This window comes from Ahaetulla prasina, chromosome 2 (assembly GCF_028640845.1).
Source record: "Ahaetulla prasina isolate Xishuangbanna chromosome 2, ASM2864084v1, whole genome shotgun sequence".
Classification (NCBI taxonomy): domain Eukaryota; kingdom Metazoa; phylum Chordata; class Lepidosauria; order Squamata; family Colubridae; genus Ahaetulla; species Ahaetulla prasina.
This window is the reverse complement of record NC_080540.1, coordinates 99,868,045-99,887,794: the sequence shown is the minus strand read 5'-3', so window position 1 is coordinate 99,887,794 and position 19,750 is coordinate 99,868,045. Positions and strand designations below refer to the sequence as shown.

General features: G+C 39.5%; 1 long non-coding RNA gene across 3 annotated transcripts in view; it reads right to left on the bottom strand.

Annotated features, from left to right (window-relative positions):
• Positions 1–6,743: 6,743 nt before the first annotated feature.
• Positions 6,744–19,750, bottom strand: part of LOC131193326 (uncharacterized) — a 52,905-nt gene continuing 39,898 nt past the window's right edge. Inside the window, exons 3-5 of one of the 3 annotated variants that reach the window (XR_009153884.1) lie at positions 12,456–12,641; positions 8,883–9,219; positions 7,298–8,473 (exon numbers count right to left, since the gene is read on the bottom strand). This is a non-coding gene — a long non-coding RNA (uncharacterized LOC131193326). The other 2 variants (XR_009153882.1, XR_009153883.1) reach the window with 2 other exon arrangements.

Sequence of the window (19,750 nt, the reverse complement as noted above, 5' to 3'; positions counted from 1 at the left end):
GTTTTCTTATTTTAGTTAAGGATTCAATAATGCCACACTGTGCTGGGTAATATTCCGAATACAGATTCAAATGTAACCAAAATTTCAAGATAAATTGCAGATCATGTTTATGAAAATAACTAAATAGTGCAACCTTATATATGCCTAATAAGAAGTTATTAGCATTTGGTTTGTATAAATGAAAATGCCAAAGTTTAGGGGGTGCCAATGCCACCCCTCCATCTATCATTCTAAAATGCAAATCTTTACATTGGCAGGAGGTGGCGCCATCTGTCAATCTGGCCTAGGAGTGCCATGTACGATGAGCTGGCCCTTGAGCTGGCCCTAGGTATATTGGTGAGAAGATTCCCACTTGAACCATAAAAGTAATTGAATTAATTTGGGCTAATTCATGATCTCTTGGCCCAACTTACCTTATAGGATTATTCAGAAAACACAACAGAACTGGAGGAGTGGGGAGAAATACATACCTCAAACCTCTAAAGGAAAGCAGTAATGCAACATGTTCCCTCACAATTAAATAGTTTTAACGAAAAATCAAATTAAGTTGATTAAATATGTTAATATAATTACTGCTCATTGTCATACTACTACACACACTCCTTACTGATTGATAATAATTCATGGAGCAGTTTTACAAGGAGCTGAATGTGGTCCTTAGACTTCAGATTACAAACTCTTGTAGCAGTTCAAATGTCTTTTTTAAACTGCTGAGAAAGCAACTCAAAGCTGACTCTCAGGACCATCTAACTTCACCCTATCTTATTCCCAATATCAATTTGGCAATATATGTGGACAAGAAAAATCTGCCGTTCTCTTTAACTCGTTGGGGGGCGGGGAACCTGCAGGCAGTACAGTACAGAGATATAGAAAGCAGACTCTGTCAACACTGTAATCACAGTTTCTTAGTCTATAATCCTGCAAAATGAAACTACATCATACCACCGAAAACTGAAGACTGCTGGGGGAGTTGTTTGAGCTTATGTTCCCTAAATTATGATTCTCTTTATAAAGGAAATTATGAGTAATTACCATAACTGCAACTGTGGATTTAGATTGTGCTTTTACCAACCAGCACTAAAAATATATTTCAGGGACTATGTCACTTACTTGTGGTTGGTTGCCTTAGTTAGCTGGTAAATGGTGATTGCATTTTTGTTGGCATCTGGCTTAAAATTTCCATTTACATTTTTAAAAACGGAAGGGAAAAAACTTACCTGGAAGAATTCCTTTGTTTAAAACAAAGAAAAACAAAACCCAAACGAACTAATCATTCCTCTTGAAAACTAGTTATAAGTTAATGATAATTCCACTTTAGGCAGGAAGGAAAAGTTTAGATTTGTGTCCCTGAGTGAATCAGGAGAATGTTAATCACAGAGTTTTCTGTTACTCAAGACCAGTTTACAATCTGAGTTCCTTTTGGGAGACTCAAATTCCACAAGGACACTTAAGAATATTTCTGCAGAAGAATGCTTCATTTATAAATCTCAGATAACTTTGGATGATTGTTTTTTGGCAAATAGTATGTGGGGCGATGCAAAGCCAATGCATACTGTGGTGAGTTCTTTTAAAACCAATATTTTAGTTATATTGAAATATTCTGAAGTTGCAAATATTACCTCACACAACTTTTTCTCACTATTTTAAATTATAGTTCCAATGTTAAAGTTGTTTAGTAAGTGAATGGATCCAATGAAGCTTTTATAATTAAAACTAGAACAAGACATCAAAATATTTATATAAATGTTTGTCTCTGTGCCCTGTATTAATCCCTGCATTTAAAAAAAAAAATTAAAAAAAAAAACGAACCCCTGCATTGTATTGAACATATGTCAATTTTCAGTTTTGGCAACAGCATTACAATTCAATTTAAGGATTTTTCTGTATCAGACCTATGTTATAAAAGCTTAGTTTACCCTGCTTGGTAAATAACAATTTCAACAATTCATGTCAGAATATATATTTATAATAGCTAGAGGAAGCATGTTTTCCTTAATTACTAGGCAGTAGTCAGGATCTGTCATATTCATTAGGTACAATGGGCTGGGCTACAATTATTTTTTATGCAAAACAGTTTTATTAGTGATTTGCAATAAGGCATGATTTAACTTGGTCTAAATATTGGTCAGATATGTGGCTCTGATAAATCTCTTAGCTTGAAAACAGTTTGATCTACTGGGAAGGCACCAAGCTAAAAAGAGGAGAGGTGAGTTCTATAAGTAGTCCTCAATTTATGACTAATGACAACCACAGAATGAGTGCTTTCCGACCTATAAAGCATTCTAGTCATTGCAAAATGTTACGCCACCACCTATGCAGTCACCTGATCATGATCTGGGTGTTGGCACCCTGTTCACATGTATAATTGATTGCCAAGTGCCCCACAATCATGTATTTATTTATTTATTTATTTATTTATTATTTAGATTTTTATACCGCCCTTCTCCCGAAAGACTCCCGGTGTACAGCCAGATTAAAACAATACAATATACAATTTTAAAACAACAGATTAAAATAACATATTCTATAATGGCCAAAAAATTTAAAAACCATCAAATTTGACCCAATAAAACAGAATACCCAATTTAAAATTATTAAAATTCAAAACATTCAAAATTTAAAAATTAAGAATTAAGCCAGTCCCGCTTGGATGAACAAATACGTTTTCAATTCACGGCGAAAGGTCCGAAGGTCAGGTAATTGACGCAAACCAGGGGGAAGTTCATTCCAGAGGGTAGGTGCTCCTACAGAGAAGGCCCTTCCCCTGGGGGCCGCCAGCCGGCATTGCTTGGCGGACGGTACCCTGAGAAGACCCTCTCTGTGTGAGCGTACGGGTCGGTGGGAGGCATAGAGTAACAGCAGGCGGTCCCGTAAGTACCCGGGCCCTAAGCCATGGAGCGCTTTAAAGGTGGTAACCAACACCTTGAAGCGCACCCGAAAGACCACAGGTAGCCAGTGCAAACAAATGTGATTGTTATTTGCAATCTTCTCTGCTGGTTTCCCCAGAAAGTCACTGGGGAAGCCAACATGGATGGTTGCAGCTTGCAGACATTCCTTAGCTCCGGCAGGCAACTCTTTGAGAGTGAAAGGGCTGCCTGCAGGGATGGAATCTCAGCTGGAAGGGAATCTCAGGTCCACATGGAACTGAGATTTTCCCCACCCTTGCAGGCAGCCCTTCAGAGAAATTTTCTTCCATACACAGATAGGTGCTAAACTCGCCACGCAGCTCTTTTGCTCTGGCTGCTTAATAACCACTTAAGATGAGATTACTTAACAACCACAACTGGGAGTACCAAGATTGTGGTTATGAGCAAAGCAATCATGTGGATGTCTCACTTAATGACCCCTTCAACTGAGTTTTTGGTCACCTGATCTCAGTTGTGATCCTAAGGATTAACTTTGTGCGTCTGTAAGCCACCTAGAGTAGCCTCTGGTGAAATGGGCAGAATAAAAGTTTAATAAATAAATAAAAATGCCTGTTCTGCCTTAGGTATGAAAGCAAGCTGGGTTACCTTGGGCCAGTCACTCTTTCTTCTTCTAACTCATCCCATGGGTATTTTGGAAGAAGTATTAGATATGTTTGCCACCTTAAGTGACTTATACAAATAATAAAGACAGGGTTTTAAAAATCTAAGAAAAATGCTGACCAGAGTTTACACAAAGCTCTTGTTTCCCACATTCAGAAGAGAAAGCGGTTTGTTGCACATTGAAAGGGTGCAGGGTTTTGTTCCCTTCCCCTCATTCAGGAAATACAAGCAGAAGGGATTCTTTGAGTCTGAAGTTGCCAGTGGCTCAGGTTGGTGTTACATCTGAAGCCAGTTTATGCATACAGTACAATGTCAGTGATTTTGTTTTTGCATCCTCCTCTAGCTATTAATGGAACTCACCAGATGAAAGGATCATAAACTCTCAAATGGGGGTGGGGGTGGGGAAATGAGAGTGTAACAACTTAGTTAATGATAAATTTGAATACCTCATTTCTTGTTGTTTTCCTTAACTGAAAGTGTTTGAGTGGCAGTGCAAAGGTTTCAATCTATCGCAAAGTAACATCTGAAGAATTGTTCCGTCACTACGCAATATGATTTCATGTCTGACTTATTTACTGCGAGCAGGCAAAACCAGAGCATTTTGATTCCCTAATTCAAGTTTAGGAATGATCTAAGTGGCTGAGTAGCCTATTGATTAAGCAAGGCTTATGCTACCTTGGTAAACGTGAGCTGGGTGTGCATTGAAAGAAAAGATCAAAAGAGGCAGAATTTACATAACTGCAAGTCTCTAATCTCCAGTGGCTGCAGTGAAATTCAGCCCAATACATGGCCCAGATAGAAACAGGGAAGTAAGATAATAAAATGAAATGCAGGGAAAACGATAAAAGGCAGAAAGCTCGGCTCCCGAAGGGAACAGCTGTGTCTGCTAATCCCTCCTGGGCTGCCTCTTTTGGATCTGCCTTCCTTCCTTCCTTCCTCCCTCGCTTCCTTCCTCCGGCCTTCTCTAATAGCTCCCTTGTTCCTTGTGGATAAAACCAGTCCTTTGTGGCTCCTCTCGGAACAACATTAAAAACAGGAATAAGGAAATTGTAAACAGGAGGCTTTTGGCCTACAGGCCAAGGCACACACAAGCCTCTGAGGCCTACTTCATGCTAAGCAAAGAAACAGATCTTTGTTGCTAAAAAGATTAGGGCGGCAGCATTTCTGAGACGCTGTTCAGGCATTCAGCTGGCCTGAAGGAGGGGCATTGTAAAGAGATACCTCCATTATGTGTCTCCCAGCGGAAATCATTCAAACTCTTTATGCCATCGGAGTAATGCGATAGTGTGGGAGGACTGAATGAGTGGAGAAGCAGAGGACCCGGTCTGTTGAAAAGGTTTGGGGAGGTTTGGGAGTTTTTTTTTGTGTTTTTTTTTTTAGCCAGCTAAAGAGGTGGTGATGTAATTATCTTAACTACAAGGGTAAAATAGATGGAAAATAGAATCCCTCCTTAGTCCTTCACTGAGGTACCAATAAAGCTAAAGGACAACAAGGCAAGTTGAAAGTTAGCATACGGACCTCAGCCTGAAATAAGCTATAAAAGTAGATAATGCTGATCAGGGCTGTGATAAATTTGACCCAAAGGTGTGATCTACCTTCAAGATCCATGTGGATGGACTGGGTATGTGATAAGAGAGAGTCCTAAAAGCACAGGAATGGGCTTTTGCACATCAGCTTCATTGTCTTAATTATTTACCACACAGTGCTCCACAATGCCTCTTGATGCTGCAAACACAATGTATTTGTAACATTTATTGGGGGAGATTAGCACTGTTTGCCACTTCTCTGCTTGTTTGCTTTTGCAGTCTAAATTCATTGCAGTAGTAGAATGGTAAATACTGTGCAAAATGTAGAGTGAGGAAACGTACTACGTGTTCCTTTGAATGTATTGCATTCAGCAGCTTAATAGAAATAACTAAAGTTGGTGCTGTTCAGAGTTTAGGTTAATCTCTCTCCTCACCCACTTCATCTCCTTTCTCTAACCTCACAAGAATAATGCTGTTACAACTTTATATGCTTCCACTGACTCCCTTGCTGTTTTCCAGAAGTTAAAAGTTGTGCATACATTTTTTCTTATAATTTTCATGTTCAAGTCTGACCTCGTCACTCAATCCTAATCATAGCCAATAAAGCAACTGCCACTATAAGATATGTAAATTGTATGACCGGTTGCTGAGCTATAGCCAATAATCAATTATGGTTTGTTTTTCTCTCTTCCCTTGCCTTTCCTGCAAAGAGCCCAGAATACTTCACAACTTCTATTTTTCTGACCTTTGACCAAAGTAGAATGACAAAAATCATTTCATTGTGCTACCAAGTTGTATCTAGCCTCAAATACTGGCAGCTAAATGTGCAGCACCCATTTCACATGCCTTATGTTTCAATCATCATGAATATAAATAACGATCACATATTCTGAAGCGTTCTGTACAATAGCCGGGCATCTTTCAGCCAGTTAATGTCTTGACTTTGTCCCAGAGAACTGTAATCTATGAAAGATTTAGTGGAACTTTCAAGAACTTCAAAGGTTCCTACCCAATGGCCAACATTGATGTGTGAAAAGAAAAAAAATTGCATGTATTTGCAATATTGCAAATTGTGAAAAATAATTACAAGGTTAGGTTTAATTTTAATGGAAAGTAAAAACAAATGCAATAAAAGTAAGATTTATTCACTAATTTGGTGGATGTGGACCTCATTATACCTCACAAAAGTGAATTGCATTACTTTTCCTGGAAAAAAAAAATACATGGTGTCCTACAGTTGTGCTTTAAAATTTATTGTAAAAGAGTGTCTCAAAAAAGGTGCTAAGATCCCCCACATTCAGAAGTAACATGGATGAAAATCAGCTATACCCCTTGTCTGTTATGACTACCTATCTTTGAAACTACTTTTTCAAAGAGGTTTTCTTGTGTTATTTTCAGCGCTAGGTGAGTTTTGTTCTTTTATTTTTCCAGACCATTCAGTTGTTTGCATTTACACTGGACTATATTTCTTCAATTTGTTTTATTATTGATAGTTATTCTGTATTATACATCAATAATTTACATAAATGTGATGCCAAAATGATTGCACTTAGTCTGGGATTCTAATTTTAGTGTTCTTGTGGGTCCCTCAGAATGAAACACTTAGTGAACTTTGTGTTCTTGTGGGTCTCTCAGAATGAAAAAAAGTCCACACAGCCAAGACCAGGAGAAAAAATATTAGTTTTATTGTCAGACAATAGGAACATTCCTTGGTTTCTTTGGAAATTGAAACTCTAAAGAGGTAGGAAGAAGTCGGATGTTGATGCCAGCTTGAAATTAAAAATCATGTAGATTTTGGCTGGGTAGCAGCAGTTTTAAAAGTGTCTAGTTTCAAATGGAATTCCATGGAAGTCAGAAAAGATTGACCATGCTTTTACCAAGCTATGAGGTTTATGCCTCTTCCTATCAAGTTCCCTTGCTCCTCATATTGTATGTCCACTATGTAAGTCTTCCTGTTCACAAAACAAGTAACAAAACTGATAATATAATTCAGGATCATTAGTTACAGTGGTGAGTTGCTACTGGTTTGCCCCAGATCGAGCGAACCAGTAGCGGCGGCGGCAAGAGGCTCCACCCATCCACTCATCTCTGTGCTTGCGCAGAAGTGTCGCATGCGTGCATGAGCAAACCGGTAGCAATGGGATTTGAAACCCACTACTGATTGGTTACCTTTCTTCAGTCGGTTCCCACAGATGTTTTTCTGCTGCATGACCCATGTTAAGCATAGTATCTGGCTAAGAAAAATATAAGATTTATTTAATTCACCCAAGGGAAATAAACTTTTAATAATAGATAGGGTATTTCAATTATTATTAAAGAATATTTCAATAAATATAAATTATTTATGCAATATAATAAATAATATATATATATATATATAATAAATTCAATATAAAATAATTGAGAGTCAGTTTGGTCTGGTGGTTAAGGCACCAGGTGAGTTCTAGTCCAGGGGTGTCAAACTTGTTTTCATTGAGGGCTGCATCAGGGTTGTGTTTGACCTTTGGGGGCCAGGGAGGGCGTGGCTGGGGGGCATGGCCAGATTGACATCACTCATCAAGAATCTGTTTTCAGGTGTGAAGGCCTGCCCAGGCTCTGTTTTTGGCAGTGATGATCTCCTGCAACCCTCTGCCAGCAAAAACAGAAAATGGAGAGCTGCAGGAGGCCATCGTGGCTGAAAACAGAGCCTGGGCGTGCCGCACACGGCCTCCCTGACCTCCGTTTTTGCTGGCAGAGGGCTGCAGGAATCTGTCATGGCTGAAAACGGAGCTGAGTCCCAAGCTCCATTTTCATTGGCAGAGACACCACAGGCCAATCCTTCCCTGTTTCCAGTGTGGGCCTGTGGTCCAGATCTAAGTATCCCATGGGCCTTGTGTTTGACACCCCTGTTCTAGTCCCATCTTAGCCATCTTAGCCATGAAAGTCAGCTGGATGATATTGGGCCAGTCTCTCACTTTCAGCCCAACATACCTCACAAGGCTGTTGTGGGGAAAATAGGAAGAGAAGAGTACATTGGATAGGTTCACTTTATTACTTGTAAAAATAATAAAGGCGGAATATATATAAAAATAAAATTATAAGTATCACTAGCATGTAAATAGTGGTAAATAATATTTCAGTGCAAAATGTTTGTTACATTCATCACCTAATTTAGAAGAATTTTTATAAATAACCCCAAAAACTGCTGCTATTAGTTACTTATCCTCCTATGCTTACCCAAGAAAATGGAATAACCGACCAATTCCTTTTGCTTGGAAACACTAAAAGTCCTGCTATCAACAGGCAGCTTTCTCTGTTATCTTATTGATTATTGATCTGGTTAGAGTTAAGCACTTGTGTGAAATAGGCTTAATGTAAATGTAACATTTGAGGGTAGTATATGAGCACCACAATTCCAATTACATTAATCCCTTCCCCAACCTGATGTTTTTCTTTTTTTTTTTTATTCAAAAAGTTTTACAAAATTTTTCCCCCTTCCCCCCCCTCTCCCCCTCCCTTCACAACCCCCCTCCCCCCCCCCCGACTTCCCGGAACGAACACAAGGTATAGTTAAAAATAAAACAAACATGCTAAAAAAATTTCATCCCAACTTAATTATACCCCTACAATCATCAATTCCTAACTTCCCCCGAAAACAATCAAAAATAATACATCATAATCATTCAAAAACAGTCTGATAACTCTTAGTCTGATATCTATGTTGAATATAGTCAATCCATTTTTTCCATTCCTTTAAGTATCTTTCTTGCGTATTGTCTTTCAAAAAGGCTGATATCTTCGCCATCTCAGCCAAATTGGCAACCTTCAATATCCATTCTTCTACCCCAACCTGATATTTTTCAAATGAGTTAGGATTATAGAATATCATGCTGGCTATCAATTCTGAGTCTTGTGATCCTAATGCAACTGAAAGACATTATATTACAAAGACTAAAGTATATTCTTGCCTTGCACTCACGACATTAGATCATTCACTGTAGTTTTAGGTAGAGCAGTAGAAAGCTGTTTTGTTTTTCTTTTGCTGTGCAAACTATCTTACTCATATTAAAGAATAATATAAATACATTTTAACATGTAGTCTCAACTGAATTTTCATATGACCCAATAGACAATGTTCCTTCCATTCTGCTCCATGATGTGGTCTGGATTATGGTTTATGGTTTAATCTAATGGAAAGTGAAAGGGAGAAAATGGATTAATTCATTGGTGCCAAGTCTTCCATTGCCAAATACACTGTAAATCAGAGGGAACTTCATTTCTCTGGCTATTCAAATTGAGCAGCTGGTTGCCATAAAGCGTTGCTGCTGGGGAGATGATTTTCCACTACTATAAAGAGCATCTTGGGAACTACAAACAGGAAAATGTTTTTTTCAAAATTTATACTATAAATTTATACTGTGTAGTATCATTGGATTCTATGCTCATTTCAAAGTTTTTCAACATTTACATAACACCCTTGGAAGAAGTCATTTAGAGATTTATGATGTGCTAATGTCAATACATTGTACTAACTGTGTACCTCTATCACAGTTCCAGCTGAGGCAATGGAATTTCTGAACAGGTAGATTCAAGATGGGGTTAAACATGACCAGTAAATTAAAACATAATTTTATTTATTTAATTTTATTCCGCCTTTATTATTTTTACAAATAACTCAAGGTGGCACACGTATCCAACATACCTTCCTCCTGTAATAACAGCAGCAAGAATTGTTTTTGCACAAAACTGGAAAACAGAGAAAATACTCCTTCCAGGGGTATTTTCTCTGTTTTCCAGTTTTGTGCAGAAATGAATAGATTAACTTTGATGATTAAAGAAGGAGAAGATTCAGAATATTTTAAGATATGGGATCAATTTTACCATTGGTTAGAAAAAGGGCCGTGGTGGCTCAGGCTGTAAGGAGCCTGTTATTAAAACACAGTAGCCTGCAATTACTGCGGGTTCAAGCCCCACCAGGCCCAAGGTTGACTCAGCCTTCCATCCTTTATAAGGTAGGTAAAATGAGGACCCAGATTGTTGGGGGGGCAATAAGTTGACTTTGTATATAAATATACAAATAGAATGAGACTATTGCCTTACACACTGTAAGCCGCCCTGAGTCTTCGGAGAAGGGCGGGATATAAATGTAAATTAAAAAAAAAAAAGAGATAGATAAGCAAACTGATAGTTATGTAAGAAAATGGTAGAATTAGAATATTGTATTTGTGAAAAAATTGTAATAGATTAAATTGAAATGAAGAAAGAAGTAACAACAAAAAGATGGAGCCATGAAGAAAACACCGAGATGTCACACGGAAGGAATGATTGATGTATTAAATGTTTGTTTATTTATAAAATTAAAAAAAAGGGAAAAAAACATGACCAGATGGAATTGAATTTGCTCCAAATGATCACAACCACTCTATTCTAGGTTACTTCTGCATCTAAGGAGATCCAAAAAGGTGTCTACCAAGGAATACCTAATAACAACTCAGGCTAACATGCTATATGTAGAGAGAAGTGACCCTGGCCACAGTTCCCTGCTTTGTTAAAATGACTGCTTATTTATCTAGTGTCCTATGCTGATTGAATTATCATCTAAAGAATATTTATTCCACTTTTCTACTTACAAAACAATCAATAGATGAAGCTGTTTTTGAAAAGAAGACAGAAACTTAAATTATCTGGATGGGACCTAAAGCCACCTCCTCTGTTCCAGTCCAGCTAATGATCCCTAGCAATTAGTTTAGTGTCCTATTGCCCCTTATACCAGAAGTGACATGTCCTGCATGTATTGAAAGAATTTCATTGCCTTCCCATCCATCTCTGAGGACCCTTCAAAGCGCTGGCAGCTTAGAGCAAAGCTATCAAAAGAAGTCTACTCCATACCAATCTGTCTTTGTGCTGATGGTTATCTGTTGGCAGACAGACAGCCCTGCCCTCATTTTATATTGCCATCCAATCTAGCAGAACAGTATTAAGGACACCTACTCCAGGAATAAAATTGCCATTGTGACTCTTAATTATTTTGCGGCTTACACCAATTTGACATGATTTACTTTGTCCGGTTTGTTGATACAAAATATATATGAACTCTTCTTCCAAATCTAAAATCAACTTTAACTGGTCCCTTTTGTTCTGGTTTCTGTTGCAGCCTTTCCCAATCCTCTCGACCTGTCATCCAGCTACTGTTGTCAGAGGAGTATTGTCAGACTAATTTAGATTGAAAACATCTCACAGTAGGGATCCTTCCTCTTGCATTTTAACTCCTGTCCTCTGTTTCCAAGCTCAATAAAAAGGTGCAACAGAAGTAAGAGATAAAATAGTCATGAAGAGGAAGTGACAGTGGAATGTTTTTGAAAAGGCTGCAAGAATGAGGTGGGAAATTAGATAATAATTACAGGAAAGCTTTCCCAGCAACATCTGGAATGACTGAGCACTTCACATTATATTGTTTCCTGGCAACTAATGAAAATGCAGAATGCTGGCAGGATTGAATAATATTCTCAATATCTTGGTTAGAAGATATTTGGCCGGCATGCAAGTTGAACCCCATTCCTATTGGGTTTATCTTCAGTGTGCCAACACATGGAAGCTCTGTCTAATCCTTGGTTACACAGAAGTAAGTCGTCCCCCCCCCCCCCAGTGGAACTGAAGTCCAGTGAATGCACAACTGCAACCTTCTCTTTGTATTAAGTAGTTTAAACATAAGCTTAAATAAGGAAGACAATAACTTATTTAGTCTTAATTATAAGTTAGTTGTGTTTATTTGATCAATATCTTAGTGTCTCCTCGAAGTTCAGATATCAAAGGCACAGAAACTCTGTGAGGCTCTTTGAAAAATAAGTATGTTAACAGCACAACGTTGAAGATGTTGGCAGCAACAATGAAGGCAATCTGTTTGTGTGGTGCTGGAAATAATGTTATATTCCCGTTAAGTCTCCAGAATGTTACTATATTAAGTGACATTTCCAGAACAAGGGCTCCAAAGCTTATATGAGATACGCAGAAATTAACAGACTAATGTCCTGCTATAAATACCTTTTCGTGCTAAGAAAAACCTAGATTTCTGCTTGGGATCCTGATGTTGAAAGAAGGAGAAAAAAAGATTGCAGGCCTAACACCCATTGCAATTTGGTGTACAGGTTAGGGCACCAGGCTGGGAGACTGGGGAGTTCTAGTCCCAGTTTAGGTGCACAAAATCAGCTGGGCAACCTTGAGCCAGTCATTCTCTGTCAGATCTAGGAAGAAGGCCATGGCAAACCACTTCTAAAAGTTTTACCAAGAAAACTACAAGTTGCCAGGAGTTAAGAACTGACTTAAAGATGCACACAGAGCATCCATTAGGAAATTACCAGCTTATTCAGCAATTAATCTTTTAAAAACATTCCAATTCAACATAATCTACCTTCTTTGGTTCTACCTTTTATTCTTTTCAGTTGTGAAGATAAAAATTTTTGTCCAAGTCTCCTTTGAATCAAGTTAATCTCTTGCTGTCTTCATGGAGAGCTGTCTTTGAAGTTTTTCATGCAACTGTACAGAAACACTTTGCCACTTTCTTTTTCCTTCTGGAATGTTTTTGAGACTTCCCATCTTGACCTGCTTCCTCCTTTTTTTTTAAAAAAAAAAAAGAAGAACGTTTACTTTCTCTCCCATAATCAAAAGGCCTTCTGTTTAACTGTTGACTTTCTTGGTAAACTCCATCCCAAATACCTGACCAAGATAATGCAATGAGATTTTTCTCATGACCTCCCATCTTTTTTATGCACATTGATGGGACTCACAAGATGTATGCCCTAGCAGTTCTAACTAGATCTTAAAGGATGGCAGGTATTGCTGTTTAATTAATGCCAAGAACTATGAGGCGATCTTGTGCCTGAGATACTTAGAGGTGATGCAGTGTAAATAGGAACTGAAGAGTATTCTTCCCTATGGGGTTTCCAATCTGGTACCTCCAAAAGCATTAGCATCAAAACTCTTCAATTGCCACCTTTCTGGCTGAAAAGTTGAAATAATTTCTGGAAGATTCCAGATTGGGGAAACTGTTCTATAGTAAAAACACTGCTCAGCAACAAGTCTCTAGGGCACACCCCTTTATACAGAAGCTAATTCACATTTCCAATAAAAGGTTGTGTTTATTTAAATAAAATAACACAGCAATTCTCCTTGCAGTTAAAAGAACTAAAGATAGAAACACATTCCTCTGATTACAGCACTTCCTGGCACCTGCCTCTGGCTGAGATTTGTTCTGGCGTAGAGGAATGAAAACAAAGCAAAACACAAAACCGACTTGATAAATGAGAGGGATATAAAAGGAGAGGAGTGGATTTGTGGCTTTCACCAAAGATATAGAGTGAAGTGAAGGCAGTTGTTGTTTCAGGTGTCTTCCTGGGAAGCTGCTTTCTTAGAATCTGGAAATGACACGTGTTCGTCAGAAAAGCATGTCAACAGAAAAAGCACCTCTATGACATTTCATCTCGATCCCCTTGTACTTCCTGAAGGCATTATAGTTCCTGGGAAAGAAATCCAGAGGGTAAAAAGAAAGTGAGATGAAAAGACTTTACTCTACCATATATGTTCTGAAGCACTGGACCGATTCAATTATTATCTTAAGCTTGCTTCCTAACTAAGGGGCTGGGTGGTTATTCAGGACTACATAATGACGTCATCAATATACATCAAACTCTTGAATGTACATTGAGATGCCCATCAGTACCAATGCACCAAAAGACATTATCCCTACTACACCGGACTGAATGATTGACAGATGATTGACAGATGCCTGTGTGGATGGATGGATGGATGGATCAATGGATGGATGGATGGACATTGTTACTTTAGCAGTAGGAATTAAAAGCTTGCTTCAAAGCTAAATAACAATTCTGAGCATTGTAAGGATGATTGCAAAATAAAAATTGCAGGGCTATGCAGCCCACTGCTCTGTATACCCACCTGCCAAGGAAGAGACAAAGGTAAATGAGGGAGAGTTAGATAGTAACCTGGGGAGTTGATTGGTTATGGTGAGCAACCTCATCAGTTTGCCTTTGAGGAAAGGAGTATTTTATGATATGTAACTCTTCCCATACCAGTTCTTGCCTGGGGATATGCCTTACAACATTTGATCCCACAGCACTCTACACATTCATAATTCCAAAACTAGCAAAATAATCCATGACACCAGTACTACATGACACACCTGACCTAACCAAATACACTAAGTTCAAAATAATCAGATGTATGAACCGCATCAATCTCTTCTTCACTACCTAGACAGATAGAGCAACAAATCAGAGGAACACCAATAGGATCATCACTCTAAGGACTCATAGCAGTGACTCTAATGAAGCCTCTAGAAACTATAGCACTCTCATGCGTTCAATCACAACTATATGGATTCAATATGTAGGTGATACCTTTCTCATAATAAAAAAGGAACAACGAGAGAACAACACGTGAAACTCTTAACAACATCTTCAAAGGAATAAAATTCATAGGTGAAGAAGAAAACAATGCACTATCCTTTCTGGATATCCTCATCAATAAAAGAAATGATAGAAAATTAGAAATGCAAGTCTACAAAAAATAATAATAATAATCGGCAGTAACCACCTAACCTGGTCTAGATATCAAGTTGACAGGACCATAGTTTTCTGGTCCCTCCTTCTTCCCCTTTTCAAAGGTAGGGACAATCTCCTCTTCTGAAACCTTTCAGTTCTGCTGGAATCTGCAAAGTCCCCTGAAGATAGACTCCAGCACAAGTCTGAAAGCTCAAAAGACGAAATCTCTGGTCCCAGTGACCGACCCAGATTGGATCCTGAAATAAAGTTAGGTTGCTGCAAAGAGAAAGTGTTGGGGGATGAAAACCTTATTGAATGTGTTTGGCTAATCACCACACTCCTGGGAAGATCCAGTTGGACCTGGCTCTTCCCTTAGGCACTTGGGCCAGGAGGTTAGGTGAGTTCTGCTGGTAATGCTGCTTTTATTACTTGGATGTATTGTTTTAACTGTGGGCATAATGGTTTAGATGTTTTATCTGGAAAACAATGGACCTCCGGCAGTCTCATATAAAGTTGGAAGATAGTCACCATTGGGACTCTCATTGGGACTCACCAACACACCCTTCATAATCTTAAAAGTGATTCTCAGGTTTCTTTGATCTGTGGCAGTCCAAGCATGTCTCTCAGAATTCTATGGCAAGGTTGCTCCACATCAAGGAGGCTGTGGATTATCTTCTAAAGCACGGGTATCAAACTCGCAGTTGCCACATTGCCGTCATGTGATGTTTCGCGAGGTTTTTTCCCTTCATGGAGCTGGGGTGGGCATGGCCTATGCATGACGCATCTGGCTCACAAGCTGCCAGTTTGACACCCCTGTTCTAAAGGGAAAGCCTACAAACTCTTCCTGAGTTGCACTGACCTTGAGTGCATTTTGACTTTGGGGGGGGGGGGTTTCACATGTTGATCTGGTCAAAAAGAGATTTATTTATCAAATGACATAGGATATCAAATCAAGAAAATTTACAATCATCAATCAGATAACAATATAATATAACACACAGAGATGAAGAAAGATTCCTTGGCCCAAGCTTTCTTTCATTTCAGGTAATTCTCGCTTAACAATCATTCATACAGCAACCATTCAAAGTTACAAATTCATCCCCTCTCCTCATCTCTGCCCTTTTGACCACTCTGCTCTTCACCAACCCTACTGCCTCAGTCCCTCCAATTGACCTTCACCATCCTCTTCCTTCCACTGCTGACGAGGTGTGTCTAGTCAAGGCAGCTGCTGGCCCTTTGCAAGTCCCTGCAAGGTTCCCCAAGGCCTCAAAGAGGACTCATGCAGGGCTGGCAGCTGACTTGACCAGGCATGCCTTGCAGCAGTGAGAGGAAGAAGGCAGCAAAGGTGTCTTGGGGGTGGTAAGGGTAGCCAGAGAAGTGCAGGACAGTCAAAAGGGCAGAGGTGGGGCAAGGTGGGTGGGAGATGAAGTGTATCCATGGACATGAATGCGGGTAGGGGGCCGCGGTGGCTCACGTGGAAGATGCTGAGCCTGCACTCCGCTGAGGTCAACAGCTCGGTGGCTCGATTCCCGTGAGCGAATAAACCATGTAGAGACAGGAAAGGAGCCTCCCCCAATTGCCTACTGGCATTCAGGCATCTGTGGGTAAGATAACACTGCCCAAAAAAATTCCTTTCACAGGTAGCCACTTCAGTGATCCCTGGCTAACACGGGCCATACGGTAAAAAATAAATAAAATGCAGGCAGACTTCCAAGCACCTGAATTTTGACCATGTGACCACAGGGACACTGCAGTGGCTGCAATGGTGAGGACCAGTTGTGACTACCATTTGTTCAGCATTGTTGTAATTTCAAATGGTCGCTGAATGAACGGCTGTTTTTTTCTCCAAAGACTAGTGAATCGCGCTTTGGTATGGCTGTCTGGGAAGCCTGCAAGAAATTAGATATAAGAAGTCAAACTTTTATCTACTAGCTTGGTATATTTTCATTCTATTTCTCTGAGGTTTTGGGAGGATAAAATATCCTTCGTTTCTATGAGCCAAAAATCCAGCCTACCCTTGACTTCAACATTCCTCTGTGATGCGAGTACACCAATTAGAGCTGTGTTGATTCTTTTTTGTTTAGAAAAGAATATCTTGCATACATATGCTGGTCTTGTGTCTTTAATGCAGTTCCGGGACAAGCAACTTCAACCCAAATAAGACATTCCAGGACAGACACTGTGAATCTTTTGTGTACTTGTTGTTTCAGGTGTCCTATATCATAGCTCCCATTGGGGAGAGGAAGTGTCCCATGTCACACTGCTTTGTCCTCTAGTATTGTGATATCAAAGGATCAGTTAAATAGTTCCTGTGATCAGTGGATTGTGGTTTAGTTACTTTCCCATCCTAGCCCATCCTAATCCCAGCTGTTATGACTCTGAATGTGCCTGGCTGCTAAATGTGGAACAAGATAAGGCTTTATTTGAGAAGCTTCTTTGAACTGGACAAAATAAAGAAGGGAGGGAGGGAGGGAGGGAGGGAGGGAGGGAGGGAGGGAGGAAGGAAGGAAGGAAGGAAGGAAGGAAGGAAGGAAGGAAGGAAGGAAGGAAGGAAAGAAGGAAGGAAGGAAGGAAGGAAGGTTGGTTCTATTGAAAAGGTAACCTGATTTTAATGCCTGACAAAAGAAAGAATGATAAAACTGCAGATGTGCAGACGACCAAAAAATAATTATTCATATAAAAAATCAGTAGTATTGCTATGTAGTAATATAATTTTAATTCCTTTCATGTGAACACCAAAAACACGTAGCTCCCACTCACCACACACATTTTTGTTTCTTGGTATATTGTCCTTGCGAAATAGTTGCCTAAACCAGTAAACCTGTAAATTTGATGTAAAGTCATACAAAAGAAGGCTTTCTGCAAATGCCCACATGCCCACCAATTTAATATGCTCTTGGAAAAGAGTGATTCCTCCTCAACAATGAGTACACAGCACAGACCTCCAGACATCTATTGTTATCTTTCCTTCAGGAACTGACAGGATTTGGAAAGAAACAAGGATAGCTATCTGACTAGCTGCCTAGTATGGCTAAAGTTTAACATTATCTGCATCTACTCCGTGATCAATAGATTTGGTTCCTGGTTATTCATTACCAAAAAAATAAAATAAAATCATAAAGCTTCAAATACAGCTAAAGGTGACCTGAATATGGTAGCTTAGAGACACAGTGCTCTCTAGATCCATTTTATTTATATTCCACCTCTACTCCAAGGATATCAAGGTGACATGCAGATTCCTTCTAGCTTCTTCCATTTTAATTTTACCACAGTCTCCTAAAATAGACTTAGTATGAGAAAGTTGCCCAAAGTATTGGACAACAATTGGCATTATCCCTTAGCATATTGCATGGCATTATGGAAGTGTAATCCCAGCATATAGCCCGAATCATTTCATTTAAGCCCTGTGGCGTGGAGATTCCATTTTACTTTATTTTTAGCAATAGAAACCAGTCCAAAAGTTCCAAAATCTAAATACCTCATCTGCGAATGAAGAAATGCAAATTAGGTGCTCACACAATTGTGACCCCACACAATTGAAGACAGATTTAAAAACCTAGCCTGATTGACAACAGATGTCTATTTTTGGAAATACTTCTAAACTTTGCATTGTACCATATCCAAGCTGTGCAGCAGTTTTAACAAAATCTGCTTAGTTAAAATGCAGTCCCCATTTCAAAAAAGCAAATATTCTGTGTAATCATAGCAGCTACACTCCTCACATTGATAAGAGTTCTAATCCTTCCGCCTTTTCAATCTGCTTTGTCTCATCAAAGTCTATCAGCCCCTAAACTGCCAGAGGTCATTCACTATTCTTTGGCTGAAGCCATACAGGAAGGAATTTCTTCTTCACAGCCATGTTAATGTGCCTTCCACTAATCCTTGAGCCAAATGAAAAGCATAAATTGCACTGCCACAGAGCCCAAACATGGCCCTGAGGCGGGAGGCTGGTGCTGCCCTTACAGAGTTAAAAAGGGACAAGTTAAGGAAAGCAGTTGGGCGAGTTCTTTGGCTTTGCTGTGCTTCCCTCCCACACAGTGACACTGCCAGTGGGAAAATCATCCACTACGGGTTGTCCTCAACTTAAACAGTTCCTTTTGTGACCAAAGTTACAACAGCACTGAAAAAAGTGACCTATTTTGGTCTGAGGACCAAAAATCTGAGGACCCAGATTGTTGGGAGCAATATGCTGACTCTGTAAACTGCTTAGAGAGGGCTGTAAAAGCACTATGAAGTGGTATATAAGTCTAAGTGCTATTGCTATTTTTTTTTTATTAAAAAGTTTTATAAAAAATTTTACCCATACATCCCCTCTTTCTCCCACCAACCCACACCCTCCCCCCTCCCCCCTCCCACTTCACCCAGTCCCCCCACCCCCCAGACTTCCCAGAGCAATATACAGGGTATAATAGCTATTGCTATTTTTCACACTTAACGGCCATTGCAGCCATGCCCATGGTCAAGCAGTCAAAATTCAGATGCTTGGCAACTGGTTCATATTTATGATGGTTGCAGTGTCCTGGGGTTATGTGTGTCAGCCCTGGAGGCCATCGTTGGGGGTGTTTACCTGGAGCCCTGACAATATGATTGTCTTTTGCGACCTTCTGACAAGCAAAGTCAATGGGGAAAGCCAGATTCACTTAACAGTCCTGTGACTAACTTAACAGCTGCAATGACACACTTAACAACTCTGGCAAGAAAGGTCATAAAAGGGCGCAAAACTCATTTAACAAATGTCTCACTTAGCAACAGAAATTTTGGGCTCAAGTGTGGCCGTAAGTCGAGGACTACCTATAATTGCTAGGTAACATGGACCAGGAGACAGGGGAAGAGTACTGACAGAGTTTCATCATCTGTCTAAGTATGCTCTGGTTTGACCCAATGAATGCCACACTAAGGAAAAGTGTGAAATCTATTTTAGAAGGAGCTCAGTAACGATGGGGGAACTCTCCTAGGGGGCCAAGCAACACCCACCTTCCCGTGCTGTTATTATGCAATGCAGCTGTTATGAAAGTACAGTAGTAAATCAGTGGTATAAATGGTACTTTTGAGAAGAAATGCTTTTTCCCACCCTTTAATGAATGCTTTCCTGGAAATTTAAAACCTAGGCACCCTTATCCTACCACAACCCTCACTGCCTTTTAAAGGTATTTCCTATCAA